Raw genomic sequence first — 18,974 nt, 5'->3', positions numbered from 1 at the left:
TTGGTTTAAGGTGAGTTGGGGAAATTCTTAAAGGAAATCTGAGGGGCAAGATTTTCATAGCTTTGGCTGACAGAAGTAGTAGCAGCAGATACAATGTTTAATACACTTGGACAGATGCTGGTATTGGTTGAAAGAAATGGGTCCGATCTCCCTTCACTATAAGGCCATGTTGGCAACTTGAAATGTTTTAAATCTATACATTTGGTTGGATAAATGTACAGTATAGAAATGTAAGGAAAAGATGTGGAAAATGGTTTCTGAGCCTTGTAACCTATAGCTACAGTTCTGCTCTGGGCAGTGTCTTGGCAAATCACAACTGTACTCTTTCTATTGGTATAGCATCTTTCCTCTAGTACGGCAACCAGAACTGTACACAACACCCTCTCTGCAGTCTGGCAAAAGTTTTGTACAACTACAGTGTGATATTTTCAGCGGAAGTATCCTGTACTTTAATTCCACTTTCCTGCTTGATGCTTATTCCATCTTATTCCTTTGGTGTCGGCACCTAAACCCATAATCCTGAATTAGGGAGTTCAAGGCACTTGAGAAAATGGGTGAAACTAGTAAATGGTTGAGCTAAAGAATGGTTCATTTCAACTGAATCAGGGATCAGACATTTCATCTAATTCAACTTGGGTGCTGCTTATTATTCAGCAATTTAAAAAATAAATAAATAAAATGAAATAAATAAATAATTTCCTTTGGGCATTGACATCACTTTGCATGTGGAATAATTCAAGAAGCAGCCTTGTGTACTCTTAAGTCATCATTGTGTGTGATCATGAACAGTGAATAGTAGGAATGCTTACATTTATCCTATCTATATGCCTCAATTTTGTATACTTCTATCAAATCTCCTCTCAATCTTTTACATTCTAAAGAACACAGTCGTAACCTATTCAATCTTTCCGTGTAACTTGGGTCCTCCAGACCCAGCAATATCTTTGTAAATTTTCTGTGCACTCTTTCAACCTTGTTTACATCTTTCCTGTATAGATGATGAAACTGCCCACAGTACTCCAAATCAGGCTTCGCCAACTTCGTGTACAACTTCAACATGACATCTCACAACCATATCTACTTGTGATGCCACTTTCAATGAGCTATGTACCTGTATTCCCAGATCCCTTTGTTCTACCACACTTCTCAGTGCCCCACTGTTGACTGTGTAAAACTTACCCTGGTTGGTCCTACTAAAGTGCAAAACTTCACACTTGTCTGCATTAAATTCCATTTTTCTAGCTGATGCAAATCTCTCTACAGGTCATGATAGCCTTCCTCACTGTCCACTACTCCCCCATTCTTGATGTCATCCACAGATTTGCTGATCCAGTTAATCGCATTATCATTCAGATCGGTGATATAGATGACAAACGATAATGGACCCAGCACCAATCCTGCGGTGCACTACAAATCAGAGGTCTCTAGTCAGAGAGGCAGCCCTTTACTACCACTCCCTGGCTTCTCCCACAAAGCCCATGTCTAATCCTCTTTACTACCTAGTCCGGAATGCCAAGCGACTAAACTTCCTTGACTAGTCTCCCATGCGGGACCTTGTCAAATGCCTTACTAAAGTCCGTGTAGACCACATCCACTGCCTTGCCTTCATCCACTTTCCTGGCAACTTCCTCAAAAAGTTCTAAGATTGGTTAGACATGACTTGCCATGCACAAAGCTATGCTGATGATCCTTAATCGTTCCATGTCTATCCAAATACTTGTATTCCAGTCCCTTGGAATACCTTCCAATAACACTCCCACAACTGATGTCAGACTCACTGGCCTATAAGTAAGGATTTCCCAGTAAGTAAGGATTTCAGATAAGTAAGGATTGAATATTAAATTTAAGGTTTATTGTGATTTGTATTTGACTGTGCCTCTATACACAGGAGAACTTTTTTGAGAATTATGATCCTTAAGATTTAATTGCTTAGCTACATGGGTTGGCTGCACAGTGACCACAAGTCTTGTTTTAATACCACCTGACTTAAGTTTCTGCCGGTTCTCTTCAGTATAATTAAAACCTTTTGAGACTTGTCTTTTAACATATAAGAAATTCAAGCTTCTTGAACTAGAACGATATATTCCCTATGCAGGCTGTATAAGACTGGGGAAATATTCTAAAATTACTTAATTAGATATTTATGTAAATATTAATTCTATTCCTTTTTTAAAAATATACTGTCAGATCTAATACATTATGATAACATCTGTAATGTATTAACTTGATGTTAAACTAAAAGTAGCCAATATGCTATGCTATCAATAAGATAAAACAGTTTTAATCATCGGATTAAACTACATGGTGCCTAACGTAGTTATCTAGTGTTACAGACTATTATTTGCCAAGTACTCTTGGTGATTGCCATGATACTGAGATTAAAGGCTTTCCAATCCAAAGATGATGAGGTGATGGACTACTCAGTGGAAATCACATTAGCCCAACAGCAGTGTCTTAGATTTAATGTAGAGAAAAGGAAATCTCTTCTTGAATATGTGATTAAATTCCAGTTTTAAAATATTAAAAATTAAAGCCATGTGAAATAAATCAAATTCCCTTAATATTCAATGACTTCAAAGAATAAGTGAGACTGTTGGTCTATATTTGGTTTTAATATAATTTTAATATAAAAATAACTCTTGCGACTTGATCTTGTTGATTCTTCTCTTGCAGTTCAGTCTTTAACTTTTTTTTGTTGTAAGTGTGGGCCCATGTATCATGAGTGTTTTGAGTTCCCAGTTCCAGCTCTGAAAGGAATGAGCCAATCGTACAAACCCAGCTAGTTCAATAGATCAGATGTGAGGTTTCTTCCCCCTGCATGTTGTATGTTAAACATTAAATTGAAATAGTACATCATATTACTGAGGAAAGGCACTCTCTGGGGGAAGGGGAAATCTTTCAAATGACAAATTGATAAATATTTACACGAATGGTAAACTGATACAGAAAAAATAAGTGAAGGTATAAAATTCGTATTGCTTTGGAAGTAAACAACCAAACCCCTAATAGATGGGTATTCATAATTTTAATGGGATGCAAGAAATGTGTACAAAACCCTTAGGATATCTGCAGCATTTGTATTTCCATGACCAGCAAAGGATGAAAATGTTAAGTTTTTAAGCATTCATTTGTATAAACCTAAAAGTTGTCTTAAGTAAAGACTGCCCATTGGTTTTAAACACTGAATAAACTGCACTACCCTCCATTTTCTTTGTTGGTACATGGAAAAGAAACTTTTTTTTCCCTTGGAGATGAAGTATGCCTTCATTATTTTGCCTCAGTATTTATATTTACACAAAATAATTTCTACAGTTATCAGTTTTCTCCTGTTTGTATCGTGCAACAGATCACATTTCCTTTCACCAAAAACCTGAACTCTGACATGGCATACTATAGGTAGTAAATCTGAATTCACATTTACACAATTTGGTTCTTCTTCCTTTTGAATACTTACTGAAATAAATATTGACTTGAATGTAAGATTACAGGTGTACACTGCAAGATGTAACAGTATGGAACTAGTATACTTGTATTCATCAAAGCCACACCAGAGTTTTCTTCATGAGTCTAGTAGAGGTTGCCAGGTTCTTGATTAGAAAGGGCATCAAATATTACAGGGAGAAGGCAGTTGAATGGGATCATTCTCTACCATGATTAAATGGCAGAGCAGATGCGATGGGCCGAATTGCCTACTTTACCTCCTTTTCTTGTAGTATTATCTTTCATGTGTGCTACATCCACATCAATATTTCGCTTTCCCAGTTCTTTTATATCTTTGATATTTTATGCTACTCCTTCACAATGAATTCCTTATTGGTTTAATAGCTTGTTTTCTCTTCCTCATTTATACACTTTCACTTTTTTTGGCCTGGAACTAGTAAAGCTACTAGTTCAAAACTGAATATGTACAATTATAAGAAAAATACCAGGTTAGATCATTTTCAATTAACTTGATGGGCTGTGATGGCCTGAAGTTTTCGGTACAGCAGCCTTTCGTTACCTTTTACAAAGTTGAAGATTGTTATGTTAGTAGATTCCTCAATTTTGAAAGTAGACATCTTTATCTCCAAAGGCATTCTGGAATTGTATGGCATCACTGCGTGTTGAAGTCTTTAATACAAAAATACCAAAATCTGGCACATAATTCAATCTCTCAGTGAGATGGGACCAAACCTCCAGGCAAGGAAAAGGCATTAGCATCACAATCCTGTAATAAGTGTACATCATTGTGTAATGTCTGCTCACATATCATGGGTAAATTCAAACAGCATTTGAAAATGCAGGAACGGTTGGCAAAAGTTGTGCATCTGAGTAGTTGAGCCATCTTTTATTTTTGATCACTTTATTTTCCCTACCTTCCTGCTGACCTGGCAGACTCCAGTGACACTGTCTTTGTTCACTAATGGGTAACTTGCTTCAGCAAGAAGAATTTGTGAAGATTTCCCTTAACATAAAAATAAATACAATAATAATTTAAAATAAACACACAGACACACACACAGACACACACACAGACACACACACAGACACACACACAGACACACACACAGACACACAGACACACAGACACACAGACACACAGACACACAGACACACAGACACACAGACACACAGACACAGACACAGACACACAGACACAGACACAGACACACACAGACACACACACACACACACACACAGACACACACAGACACACACAGACACACACACACAGACACACACACACAGACACACACACAGAGTCAGGCTTAAATGCCAGTTTATTGTTGCAGGCTTTAAAAACCAGAAACAAATGCATACTACCTGGTTTCCTGCAGACCTGACTTGTTTAAACATGGTTTCCACCGTTGGTGGACTTCTGACTGCCCTGGAAGCTCTTGTACTGAAAACTTCAATTGTTGCAACTTTTGCATATTGATCCCATTATAGATTATCATGTGAAGCTCAATGTGTAATGAAATAAGATTCCTTTTTTGATCTAGCTTTGACTTAGCAACTATCCTATCCTATCCTAGAATGTCTCAAAGGATAGGATACAGGTTCTAAAAGATACTTCCACATAAGCCACTTTGGTCTCCAGCATTACACCCAAGGAAGCATAACTGAAGTAGGTTAGAGCACCACTTAGTTTGACTCTACTTTATTTGTGCTTTTTCTCCCCCCTCCTAGGCAAGTACAATTGCTTCAATCTGCATGCTTGTAGTCTTTATGATGCCCATTTTTGTTGGCTGGGTAGGAGATTGCCTGAAACTAATAATTGACTGGCTTAAAAATAACAAATATGCTGCACTTGGTTTTCTGCATTCCATGTCCAGCCCTCCTCCACCTTCTCTTTCTCCCAAGTCATCAGCAGGCCAGGAAATTAAACCCAGTCCACGAAGTCTGAAATTATTAAACAGTTGTTCAGTGATTCCCCCCCCCCCCCCCCCAACTATGCTCAAGGGTGGTTACTTCATTTAGCACCTCCTTATTTTCTGTCTTTGTTGTTGCCCTGCACTGTTGGCTTGGCTATTCACCAAACCTCCCAACATGGTAATTGGGAGATCTCCAGAAAGGAAATTGCTCAAATGCTGCAAATACCACCTTGAATGGAGGTATCGCTCAGCCAGTGTTTAATTCTGTTCATTACTGTCTAACTGTTCAGATATTTTGGATGTTTAATGGATTTATCAGCTCCACCACCGATTCCAACTTACTGATTTCCCAGTAAATTTTGTGGTTTTTGGATTGAAAGATGTCTTGATACATAGCCAATACATTAGGCTCTGTGAGCATTCTGCAGTTAATCCCTTCCTTCAAGTTGGATAGTAATTGTATGCTTTGGATTTAGTTTGAGCAGTGAAAGATTTGGCAGATGCTCTTTTAGCAAGTCAGTGTCAATCCTTGGGTTGCTGAGAATCAATGTACCTAACATGCATCTCTCCTGTTCCTATCATTTCCACTCCACTACAAATGGAGGAACTTTGATTGGGTTCGGGTATCAAATGCGTGATCAACATCATCCTACTCTGCATGTGTATTTGCAGCACCTGAGAGCCATGCGTAAAGGACATAAAAGGTACGTAGAGTCTTCAGTAATCTATATAAATAGGAGTTCACAAAGAAAATTTGAAAGATCAGTTTAAAATTCATGCCTGCTGAGTTATCCAGGCAGGAGGACATCTGGCAGCGAGCTGCTGAGCACACTAAGGGCTTCTCCAGTAGTTGTCTGGACAGAAAGAACAAAGTCTATTCGTATCTGCTTTGCGCTCTCTTGCACCCAGTTGTTGATCTTAGCAATTCTTTTCCATATATTCTCTGCCCATGTTAATCTTTGACATCAATTACATTGAGGCCAAAATAATTTATTTTGCTCTTTCACCAACAGAGCAGTGGAAACATGATTCTCTCAATGTATATCTTTTTAAACTTAATTCACCATTAAACATTTTGAGCTTTGGTGCATGGTACTTGGAAATTCAATGTTCAGCAGAAATCAAATAAAATATTATGTGATAAACAACAAAACTGGAACAGAGCTTGAATTATTTATAAGAATATAACTCAAATATTTTTAATTTGAAAATGGGATGAATGTATACAGAAAATGTGGAAACATTCAGCAGGTTGGGAAGCATCTGTGGAAAACGGTTGGTCTCAGACTTAAAGCGCTAACTCTTTCCACTTCAACAGATTCTACTTGATTTCCTGAGGGATTCCAACATCTTTTGTTTTATTAAACTTGCTTCTGGCATCTACAGTCTTTCTGGATTTTTCTTGAATTTGCAGCCCTTCACTTGGTGAATTCTGAAGTGCTAACACCTGTTGTAGGAAAAAGCCTGAATCAGTTGGAACCTACAAGCAACACCAGATGAATGACTAAATCAGAAATAGTGCCCAGAAGATCAGTGTAGTTGTTCAGATTCACTTGAACAAGCCTCTTATTATTTTACTGTTTAGCAGACTTGGAAGATGTAGGCCTTTTATATCTAAAGGCTTAATATTCCTGTATTTTTGGATACATTTTGACAGATTGTTTGTTAGTGTCTTTGTTTTTGTCATGCAGCCCAGAGCTACACTATTATTAAGAGGTACAACTTCAAATTCACACGAATAATTTTTATAGGCATTATGTGAATTTGCTTTAATGAAACCAAAGAACACAAAAATGAGTTGGAGGTGAATATTTTATGGAACTTGAGGACTTTGTGAGATCACTGGAGCATGTGCACGTGCATGCAGTTAAGACTGATAAGGATAATAGCTCATGTACATGATGAACTTCAGTTAATGACTGTTAAGTACATATAAAAATAAAACCTGAATGTCAGAGAGCTTGGACTTTAGGAGCAGTCCAAGTGTTATGCTCTAGATTACATATAAAGTCATTTTGGTACAAAGATACAATGCTTCTGACATGTCTAAACCCATTTCAGATTTTGGAGAGGGCCTGCCCAGTGCTTGCTGTGTGACAGGTAATTGCCCATTATTTGATCAACAGCAGGCTCAACTCTGAACTGGCACTATTCCAGCTTGGTTTGCTGCAGCAAAGAATTATTTCTTGTTAATCCACCACAAAGTTTGTTCTGTTTTATTTTCATGGAACTTAAACTAATATGAGCTTTTACATAACTGCCAAAGCTCTCATATCTTCATGGGATAATACTGAATCAAACACAAATCAGAATGATAGTTATGAAAAATAAATTCTTCCAGATCCATGGCTGGGAGGGATATGCTTCAAACAACACGTCTCCAACTCTGGCAACTTGTTAACAGAATGATTCACAAACAGCTGTGCTGTCCATCATCCTTTCTTTTCCGTAAGGGCATTTTGAAAAGGCCAAACTGTTCTGTGCAACAGAGGTCTGTGAAAGCCATTTGTATCTTTCTCCCTCTTTCGCCCAGTTGCCTCGAGCCATTTTCTTTGGCTCAATTATGTTTTAGTACTAATCCATTTCATCTAATAATTTTTTTAGACCATACTGACAATTCATCCAAACAGATATGTTATGCTTAAAGCAACAAATTGGGTTCTGTTATTCCTTTACCATTTCTGAGGGAAGGAAAATAACCAATTTTCTTGATTTTTTTTAATGCAGTAAATAGAACATATTTTAAGCAGAGTTACAATTTAAGATTGCTGAGCATTCTGCTGCCTCTTATTTTCTGTGCTCACCTGTGGAGAATGGGCAATTCAGTGAAAAGTAGAAGGCAACTATCACCTGTGATGAGAGGCAGGACTCATGAAAGGCTGGTAAATATTTAAAGGGAAACTATTGGGGGGGGGGGAACATTTAAGAGTTATACAAAATGGAAATGAGTTTCACCCACTACATTTTTTTTGCCTGTCTATGCTAACCCTATTTACCAACATTAGCACCAAGTCCTTTTTCCTGGGTGGTTGATAATTGTAGGATATCCTTGATTTGAGCAATTGCGAATGTCTGAGAATCCTTGAGGTTGATGTCAGTGGTTATTTGAGATGTATGACTTGAGAAGCAGATACTAAGGTGAACTTCCAGCATAGGATCAGCCATAAACTTGTTGAATGACAAAGTAGGCTCAAGGCTTATTTCTGCTTCTGTTTCTTAAAGATATTTTGCCCCATATTATAATTGTAGACTCTATCTCACTTATCAGAATCAGAATCAGACTTTAATCACCAAGTACCTATGCACATACAAGGAATTTACTTCGGCAGATGTTGTCTCTCTGCTCATAACAATAATAATGATAAATATAAATGAAAATATAGATTTATACATACAGGTAGTGCAATCCAAGTAATAGTTAGCCGACAGTTAACCGGCAGTTAACTGTTCAGCAAAGTGACCGCAGTAGGGAAAAAACTTCTCCAGTGCCTATTAGTCTTAGTCTGGAGGGATCTGAAGCGCCTACTAGACGGAAGCAGATCAAACAGTCCGTGCGCAGGTTGGGAGGAGTCCTTTATGATGTTTCCCGCCTTCTTCTTCAACCTGGAAGAGTACAGGTCCACAATAGAGGGCAGGGAGGCTCCAATGATGCGCTCGGCAGTCCTCACTGTGTGCTGTAGTCTGGTTCTATCCTGCTTGGTGGCGGCTCCAAACCACACAATGATGGAGGTGCACAGGACAGACTCAATGACTGCAGTGTAGAACTGCAGCAGCAATTCCTGAGGCAGACTGTATTTCCTCAAGAGCTGCAGGAAATACATCCGCTGCTGGGCTTTCTTCAGGATGGAGCTGATGTTCTGCTCCCACTTCAGATCCTGAGAGATGGTGGTTCCCAGGAACCTGAAGTTCTCCACGGTGGACACAGGGCTGCTGAGGACTGTGAGGGGAGACCTAGCGGGGGGATGTCTCCTGAAATCCACTATTTTCAAGACAAAAAGTCTCAATTTTAAAGATTGTAATGAAAAATCATTTATATATTCTACAAAATTGTAATGGGGGGGGAACTTTAATCTTGCTGGATGTTTGTATTCTTGTAGTATCCATTTCATGAGCCATTGATTCTTTAACGTGTATTGGTTGATCTGATTTTGTGCTTGCAATTTGTGCTGTAATTTACATGTTTTGCATTTGACATGTGACTGCTTGTAGTGTCACTCACTAATATTCCAAATGCATGGCACTGTCTGATTTGAAAAAGAGAATGCTTCCATTTGTACAAATATGGTCAAGAATGGTGGGTAGATTGCTGTTTTTAAATGTGACCTACCTTTTGTTTAAAAAAAAAAAGAGCAGGATCTTGGCACAAAATTCCCTATAGTTAATATAGCAAACGTGAGTTAATTGAAGAACATTTCATTTTTATAATGGGTCACTTGTACCTGATTTTGAAATATTAAAATCAGTACGTTATTTCTATTAAGCACTTTAGAGGTGCAAGCAGCTTCTCATTCAAATTCTTTGTGTATAACTTTGATCAGGCTCTTTCTTCCCAAAGCTCATTGCTACAGCTATTTTGATATCTTTACAGTATTCAGTTCCTCTTTCAAAAGCTGTTTTCACTTTCAGTGCTACAGTGTTCTGCCCAAAACAGACGAGATCTGCTGGCAGTTAAGCCGGCAACTGGGCTATTCCCAAGTGTGGGCTGAAGTGCAGCCTTCCACTCAGTGGGCAGATTTCCCAGCCTGCTCTGAGACACCTGCTTCTCAGCTGGGAAGTCTGCCCAATGTGCCTGCACGGGATTAGACCTCGTGCAAGTGTAGAAGTCCCATTAAAATGAATGGAAGAAATTGGCAGCTGTTGACAGAAAGGTAAGTAGTTCTTTTAGCACACAGGAATATGGGCTTGATTGCAGATTATTGTTCAACAGCTGTAATTGCTTCTATGCTGTCCATGCCTAGGGATGCTTGGACAGTGATCAAACTCCAAAATGTCAATGCCAGCTATCACAACATGGTCAGAACTAAACAAATTGCTCTAATCAAAGATCAACAACTGCCAGCTGCCAATTTGGCATAATTAATGGATGAACTGGCACTTTTTTCCCCCTAGAAAAAAAATCTAATTATATATACATTCCTTACATGTGTTCCAATTGCTGTTAAATAGCAGATAACTTGTAAAACAAAAGTTGTATTACATCCATTTGACAAATCTTGAGGTAAATCATCCAGTGAGAATCATTTCCTTCCAGGCCTGATGAACATTGAATCAGAGGGAAGTGGTGGGTGGTGGGGAACCTGGGGTTTGTGCCAAATCTCGGTGGTCATAAGTCTCTCCCGATGCAAGGATTGCATTATCGTTCTTTCGCTTTGTAAACCTAACCCAGAATAGAGAATATTTTGAGTTCTTATTAGTTTATAATGTAAGCTTAATGTGGGACAATGTAATAATGCTGAAGTAATAAATGCTAATTTTATACTGTCTACAAATACCAACTGCAGAGCACTATTTGCAAAAATATCTGCAAAATTTATAATAAACTTTTCAGATATTTCCAGATTACTTAATCACTAACCTCCAAATAAAGATTAGATTATGGTTCCCATTTTTTAAGTTATGAAGTGAGAAGTAATATGTTGTAGATCTGAGGGGGCTCTATACTAGATGGAATTAACAAGACAAGATACTAAATCACAGCAATTACTCGGCTTTCAGGTCGATGCTTAAAAGACTTGTTTATCCACCTATTTTGTGATCATACTGTCAAATGTCCTGTTTTTTTCCGCTCCATTTTAATCTTGGCATAAACCTTGCTGTGAACTGATTCTCAAATTGATTGCTGATATTTGATTTGCAGGAAGGAGTGCTGATCCAGATTGCCAGATGAGGCTAATTCTTATAGGCAGTACTTTAATTGGCAAGCAGACTTCACAAATTGAACCAGTCAAGATTGGTACAGGCAAGCCTGAATCTTCAAAACTGTTTGGATGAGAGTCAAGAATCTGACTACTTCACATGTCAGATCAAAAGCTACTTTTAGTTAATGGAAGATTTGGTGACATACTTTGAATCAATTCTAAGCCATCAGCAGTTCCTTTTTCTTTCTTAATTGTTTTACATCAGAAAGGGCTCAACACGAGACTTTGCTGATGCTGAAAATTGTACGAAGTGCTGGAGGAACTCAGCAGCATCTAAGGAGAGGAATAAATAGTTGACAATTTGGGCTGAGACCCTTCAGCAGAACTGGAAAACGAGGCATGAAACCAGAATAAGTAGGTGGGGGGGGGGGGGGGGGGGGGGAGGGGAAGGTTGGCAAGTGATGGGTGAAACCAATGAAAGGGAAGGTCAGTGGGGAAGGGGGATGGTTTGAAGTTGGGAGGAGATAGGTGGAAGAAGTGAAGGGAGAAGGAATCTGATAGAAGATGGTGGACCGCAGAAGAAAGGGAAGGAGACAGGTTCGAGGGAGGTGATGGGTAAGAGGAGTGAGAGGGGCATCAGAATGGGGAAATGAGAAAGGAAGGGGGAAGAAATTGGTAGAAATGAGAGAAACTGATGTACGTGCCTTCAGAATGGAGACTACTCAGATGGAATATGAAGAGAAACATAGAAAATAGGTGCAGGAGTAGGCCATTCGGCCCTTCGAGCCTGCACCACCATTCAGTATGATCATGGCTGATCATCCAACTCAGAACCCTGTACCTGCTTTCTCTCCATACCCCTGATCCTTTTAGCCACAAGGGCCATATCTAACTCCCTCTTAAATATAGCCAATGAACTGGCCTCAACTGTTTCCTGTGGCAGAGAATTCCACAGATTCACCACTCTGTGTGAAGTTTCTCCTCATCTCGGTCCTAAAAGGCTTCCCCTTTATCTCTCGTTCTGGACTTCCCCAACATCGGGAACAATCTTCCTGCATCTAGCATGTCCAATCCCTTCAGAATTTTATACGTTTCAATAAGATTCCCCCTCAATCTTCTAAATTCCATTGAGTATAAGCCCAGTCAATCCAGTCTTTCTTCATATGAAAGTCCTGCCATCCCAGGAATCAATCTGGTGAACTTTCTTTATACTCCCTCTATGGCAAGAATGTCTTTCCTCAGATTAGGGGACCAAAACTGCACCCAATACTCTAGGTGTGGTCTCACAAAGGCCTTGTACAACTGCAGTAGAACCTCCTTGGACCTGTACTCGATTCCGTTTGCTATGAATGCCAACATATCATTCGCCTTTTTCACCGCCTGCTATACCTGCATGCCCACTTTCAATGACTGGTGTACAATGACACCCAGGTCTCGTTGCACTTCCCCTTTTCCTAATCGGCCACCATTCAGATAATAATCTGTTTTCCTGTTCTTGCCACCAAAGTGGATAACCTCACATTTATCCACATTAAATTGGATCTGCCATGAATTTGACCACTCACCTAACCTATCCAAATCACCCTGCATCCTCTTAGCATCCTCCTCACAGCTAACACTGCCGCCCAGCTTCATGTCATCCACAAACTTGGAGATGCTGCATTTAATTCCCTCGTCTAAATCATTAATATATATATTGTAAACAACTGGGGTCCCAGGACTGAGCCTTGCGGTACCCCATAAGAGTTGCTACTCCAGCCTAAGAGTGGCTCATGGTGTCAGCCATGGCTACCTCTACATCCATGTTGGAATGGAAAGTAGTATTGAAATGGATGGTCACTACGAAACCATTCCTTTTGTGATGGACAGATGCAGACAGATTGAGAAAGGGGTGAGAAGTGTCAGAGATGGACTAAGTAAAGTTGGAGGGTTGCAGTTAGAGGCAAAGTTGATGACATTGAGCTCAACATGGGTGCAGGAAGCAGCACCAATGCAGTCATCGATGTAAAGTAGTGAGTTGGGGAGAGCCTTAAATATTGTGGGCTTTGAACATGGACTGTTCCGTGTAGCTGGTGAAAAGGCAGGTGTAACTCAGCCCTATGGCTACATCTGGGTTTGGAGAAAGTAGAAGGAACTAAAAGAGAAGTTCTTGAGGGTGAGAACCGGTTCGGTTGAAAGCTGACAACTTTCAGAATATGGTGGATTCCAGTTAATTGGAACACATGAGGACCAATACATTTTGGCTGCTCAATTAGCCGAAGTTTTATGGAAATAGTTGAAATTTTATATATTTTAAAAAAAAACTACCATTCAGTGTTCTAAATTTTATTTAAATACATCAATACCACTACAAAAAAAGTATTGGTTCTTGTTAGTTATTGACAGAGGAATTCATCCAGTGTATGCTGCTATGTTCCTTTGACTGTAAATGAATACCTAGTACAGATAATGTACTGTCTTCATACAATGCTTTCAATGATTACATCCTCCAAATCTTCATTTTCATTGTAACATTCAAGATGATTGTTGATGCCTTCAAATTCTTTGTAGTTTCTAACTTGAAGTAGTGAAATTTGTTTCATTTTCACTCCCGGCCATTTCTGACATCTCCAAGTCTGAATACTTGAAACCACAGTGAACAAAACAGTTCTGCAAAGTCTTATTGCTTATTTCTCACAAACTATCAATGACAAAAATCACTGCTTTTTGAACACGAACACTCACAACTGATGTTACTCAAAAACTGTTTTCTCTAAGCACAGCATCGTATCTAACAACCACACTGTTGCACATGACCCTGAGGCTGGTTAGAAACTATTGGGCAGCAGTATATTGTCCCATTTAAGTGGCATAGTATCCCAAACAAATTAAGGGAATCCCAGCAGTTTTATAGATTAGTTTTTGTTTTTAAGAGTTGCCACAAATAAGTGGCTACTTTAACTGGAATCTACTGTTTAAAAAAAAAAGTTTGTAAATTGCCAGTTGTAGTGAGCATCCTTAACATGCACGTGGATCAGTTTAAAAGGCAAAGGATTATCTATCCTTGAATACACTATCTATATTTTAATGTCTTTTTTTCACCTCTAGTACTTCAGGCATATTGTAGGTTTTCATTTTCCTGATAACACGGTAACTAGGTAGAGTTGATTCCTCAACCCTCTCAATTGAGATTAATGAGATTTTATGGAGGGTAAGAAAATTACTGCTTAAATTGTGAAGGTCAGAATCTAACTCTACCTTCCTCAGAAATGTTATAATCAGAACTTCAAGCATTCTGACCTTTTTAGATTTCAGTAGTAGAAATGATTATGTCTGCTATTAAAATTGAGGATGTGCATGCTTTTATGATCAATTTAAATCTTGTGTTAATCAAAAAAAAAAGCTTTGCAGCTTTATCTGACTGAGTCAATGGGAAATGTTGCATTGCTGTTCTACATAGACACACCCAGAATTCCAAACATTGGTGTTAATGGAGCAATACTATGCAGTGGCTGCTTGGAAGCACACAGCATGGCTTTATAACTAGAGGGGAAGCTGACAACAAACAAAGTCCAAGATATTCCTTTGTATAATCTTTGTGCACTTTGACAAAGACATCAGAAACTCAGCTGCTACTCTGATCGGGTACTGTATGATAGCAGGCTGCCAGATGTGTGCTGGGGCATCAAATGTCATTTGAAGTTCTCTCACGCAAAACTACTTCTGCACATGTGATCCACAAGCAGCAGAGGCCAGAATGTATAGGAGCAGGTTTTCACAAAATGTTGCGAATTCTTCAGGTAATCTAATTAGGGTCTGATTTAGCTGCTCTGTAGCTACAGAGTTCAGTGTATGAACCCTCCTGCAGACAAGTCCACTCTGAGATTTTAAGTCAGTAGCATTAACACCATTTCTTTCAATTCTTCCCTGCAGGTCTCCTCTGTCTCTTGTCACTGCTGTTTGTGTCCATGACCATTCATCCCAGAAGTAATTATGGCCTCTACCTTTTTTCCCTAATCAAGAATGAACATTCTTTCCCCACCACCTCTCCTCCATGGGATTCTTAGTTTCTCTGTGATCTCCTTCCACCTTGCTTAACTTTCCAACACCCCTTAGAATTCTTCCTTCCACTCATGCCACAGTAGCAGAGGGGAGGCCTTTGTGTGCACAAAGTTTGCGAGGTTGATAGTGTTGTTCACAGTCCTTTTTTGTCTTGTGTACAATAGAGTACTGTGGCTGGGTGCCCAGACATAAACCACACATTGTCCCATAGCACGTTATTGGTTTAATGCCTTTTGAGGTACAGAACAATTTCTAGCCCCAGATATTTGACAATTGGGCTAGTGTGCAAGAGGAGCAGCAGCTACATGGTTGGCACTGTGTGAAAGCTTGCATTTAAGGCCATGAAAGAGAAATTTCATTATTCAGTGGTTAGAAGCTAGAACACACTATCTGGAGACTTTGCGAGTTTCACTTGGCGATTTTGAGTAATTCTGGGCTTGTATATTTGCTTGTGGGCTTTGTCGTTTCAAGCAAGTTGGAGTCTTAATGCAGGTCTTGTGATGACTTCCCTTTAAAGATTTGGGTGCTACCACATGCAGTGGTGAGGAGGATGGTGCATGAACACAAACCAGATACCTTCTCTGGTGGAGAAATAAGGCTCTGAGCATAAACATCAATATATATTTTGTTAGATATGAAATGTGACTGAGCATGAAGAATCCATAAATAAATAATTGTGATGGGGAACTATAGTCTGGTGGATGAGATGGCATTTGCAAAAATAAAAGATGGATTTTATTATTCATATCTGTATTTCAATCTCGGGGCAAAGTGTATTCATAACATTAGAGCCAAAAGCACAATTTGTAAAATCTACCCCTAAGGTCACAAAAATAAAATTGGATAATGAATTCCATTTAGCTCACCTTAATTCATAACAGATGGACATCTCTTCATTCAAATTCTTAACAAATGCTCCCATCAAACAAAACTATGCATTGAGATTATAATCATAACACTTACAATGTTGTTTTACTGACTTTTTCCTTCTCTATCATGCAAGATGCATCTTTCATTGACAAAATCAAACCTGTTCTAAATTTTACTTTGAAGATTTTTCGATGAAAATATATGGATTTTTATATAAAGTGATCTGAATTAACATGGTCTATGTTAATTGGCTGCCTCCAACAGTCCCTTCTTGTGTGGCGAGGGGGAGAATAGGAAAACTGGGGAATGTTGATGGACATAAAAGAATAATTTACAGGGAAATTAGTGGCAAATGGGACTGAAGGAAATGCTTGGAGAATTGGTATGGACTTCATAGGCCAAATGGACTCCTCCCTTGATATATATGGGGGGTGGGGAGGAATGAAATATGAGGAATGATGTTTGATGCAATGCCATCGGTATCCTTCAATTCATTAAAAAATAATTTTTTTTCCCCTCCAGGAATCTCCTAAATTCCAATTCCTTTGATGCTCATCTCTACCTTTTCAAAACCAAGGGAACCCAGGTCATCCCCAGAAGTGGAGCACCCAAGCCTCACCATAGCAACATATCCATTCACAAGCATCTTAGTGTCTGTGATGAAAGGCAAAGGAACAGGCCCTCGTTCACATAGCTGACCTGTGACCTTGTCAGATACACTTTGCACTGTGCAACATGTGATTTGAGGATCTGTCCACGTCGATTTTATCTTAACACAACACAGTTGCCTCCTTCAGGAGAACTAGACTATCTCAGGGTGTTTAACAAAAAGAACATGCAAAAATTTGTGTTGATTCCTATGTATTAAATTTGGAAAATGTATTATTGTTCTGTAGGGCCAAGGAAGATTCTAATTAAGATATTCTGTAAATACTTTAATTTTTTTGTTACTAAATTATAAATATATGCCTGGCTCTTTGGAGCATTGCTTTTCTTCTGTAGCTTGAGGCGTTAAAATGTTCTGTCTTATAAAGATTGTTGTGCAAATTAATCCTTATTGTAAAAAAAAATGCATAGAAATAATTATTAAATAAAATGCTTCACTTTATTAGAGTTGTGCTGCTGAATATTGTCAATGAAGAGGCTCCTAAGTTCTGTGAAAATAAAACGAGAATATAATTATTTAAGCAAAACAAAAGCCTCTGTGCCTGATTGCATGTTTCTGACTTTTTACTGACATACAAAAGAAAAAGCTTTCCTTCAATAGTTGGATGTACTCACATTTCAACATATTCCGAAGTTTTGAACTCGTCCAGGCATTGAGAAGAAATGTTGCTGAAAGTTGGCAAGAATTCAGGGATTTTAAAAGTAGTTATGTGAATGGAGCAATGAATCACATAGATTGCATACAGATCAGGTTGCCATTGCAATTAGCTTATGCCTGTTAACTACTGTCAGAGGTCACAGTGAAAGAAGAAAATCTTCAACCCTTTCTGCTTGTACTATGGCTAATCAGAGTTCACCAAGGCAAAAGGACAGTGACCTAGAAATTGTGTAGCACTTGGTTTCTGTGATGCAATTGATTGTGTCATGTAACTTTAGATAACACGCTTCTGTGCATAACATGTTTATGCACCAACCTCTGAAAGCAGATGCATTTTTGCTGTGCTTGAAGATCAAAGCAGTTTCTCATCACACCACAGATAAGAGGACAAATAGGTGCTGACTTTCCACAATGCCCATCGCCCCTAAAGTGATAATGAAGAGTGCCATTTCACATATTCCCCTCTCAATAAGACAGAATAACTGGAACCGAGAAATTCCAAATACCAAGCAAATTTATACTTGCATTAAAGAATAAGACCATTGAATGTGCATGTCAACCACAGGCCTTTTGTTACACACTGGGCCCAGTCAGGCTAATGGATGGTTATTCGCTTGAAATGGATGTGGTTGCTAGTGGCTTTAACAGATGCCTATCAGCACTTTGGGGCCTAGCTGGCTTGCTTTCAGGTGACATTATCCTGCCATAAATAGCAGCTGAAAGGAAACCATTGGAATAGTGATGGGACTGAATGTTGTCATACCAAAAGAGACTAGATTTCCATGTCACAGGGAACTACTGCCACATGACAAGATGCAGCAGTAGCTGAGCCCTCAGACTACTGGTGGTAGGACCACTGGCATTCCAGGGCAAGAGCTCAGGCAGGCCAGATAATGTCCAAATAGCTCCATCTCTACAATCACCAACATTCATCTGTGGACTGTCTGGTAGCTATGATGATCTGAGAATTCACAGTAAAATGTGTACAGACACAGCCTCTATTAAGCTGGTCTTTGGTTGTCCATCGAAATCTGATGATGACTTTCACTCCTTTAATGGTGAGATCTTTGATGACTGTACAGTCCTATCCTGGACCCACAAGCTCTATTGCAGGTGGGACATGTATATGTGGTAGTGATGGCAACCATGGCTGCATTTCTCCTGGCTCTCTTCTGCTGTCTTCTAGTTGTTCTTTCCATCTCCAGAATATGAATCCCGTCCCTACACAGCTGTCACCAAGTGTTATGGTCAGCAGCAACATCCTCCAGGTCCTCGGGTCTGATCTTGCACTTCCTTAAAACATTCTTCATCTGATCCTTGTAGTGCTTCTTCAGCCCTCCAGCTGAGCGTCGACCATGATGTAGCTGGCCGTATAACACTCTGCGGGGTAGCCGACATGGGGGGCATCCTTATCATGTGCCCCAGCCACTGCAGCTGACGCTGGGTGATCATGGCCTCAATACTTCTGCAGTTGGTCTTTACAAGTATTTCAGTGTGAGGCACCCGCTCACGCCAAGTAATTCCCAG

The 18,974-nt window shown here is 39.3% G+C and overlaps 1 long non-coding RNA gene across 1 annotated transcript in view; it reads left to right on the top strand.

Annotated features, from left to right (window-relative positions):
• Nucleotides 1-17,321, top strand: part of LOC140734375 (uncharacterized) — a 32,945-nt gene extending 15,624 nt beyond the window's left edge. Inside the window, exon 3 of the long non-coding RNA XR_012100530.1 lies at nt 16,646-17,321. This is a non-coding gene — a long non-coding RNA (uncharacterized lncRNA). The remainder of the gene's footprint in view (nt 1-16,645) is intronic.
• Nucleotides 17,322-18,974: the final 1,653 nt, after the last annotated feature.

This window comes from Hemitrygon akajei, chromosome 10, assembly GCF_048418815.1.
Source record: "Hemitrygon akajei chromosome 10, sHemAka1.3, whole genome shotgun sequence".
NCBI lineage: Eukaryota > Metazoa > Chordata > Chondrichthyes > Myliobatiformes > Dasyatidae > Hemitrygon > Hemitrygon akajei.
The sequence above is the reverse complement of the archived record's forward strand: the minus strand, read 5'-3'. Positions and strand labels throughout refer to the sequence as shown.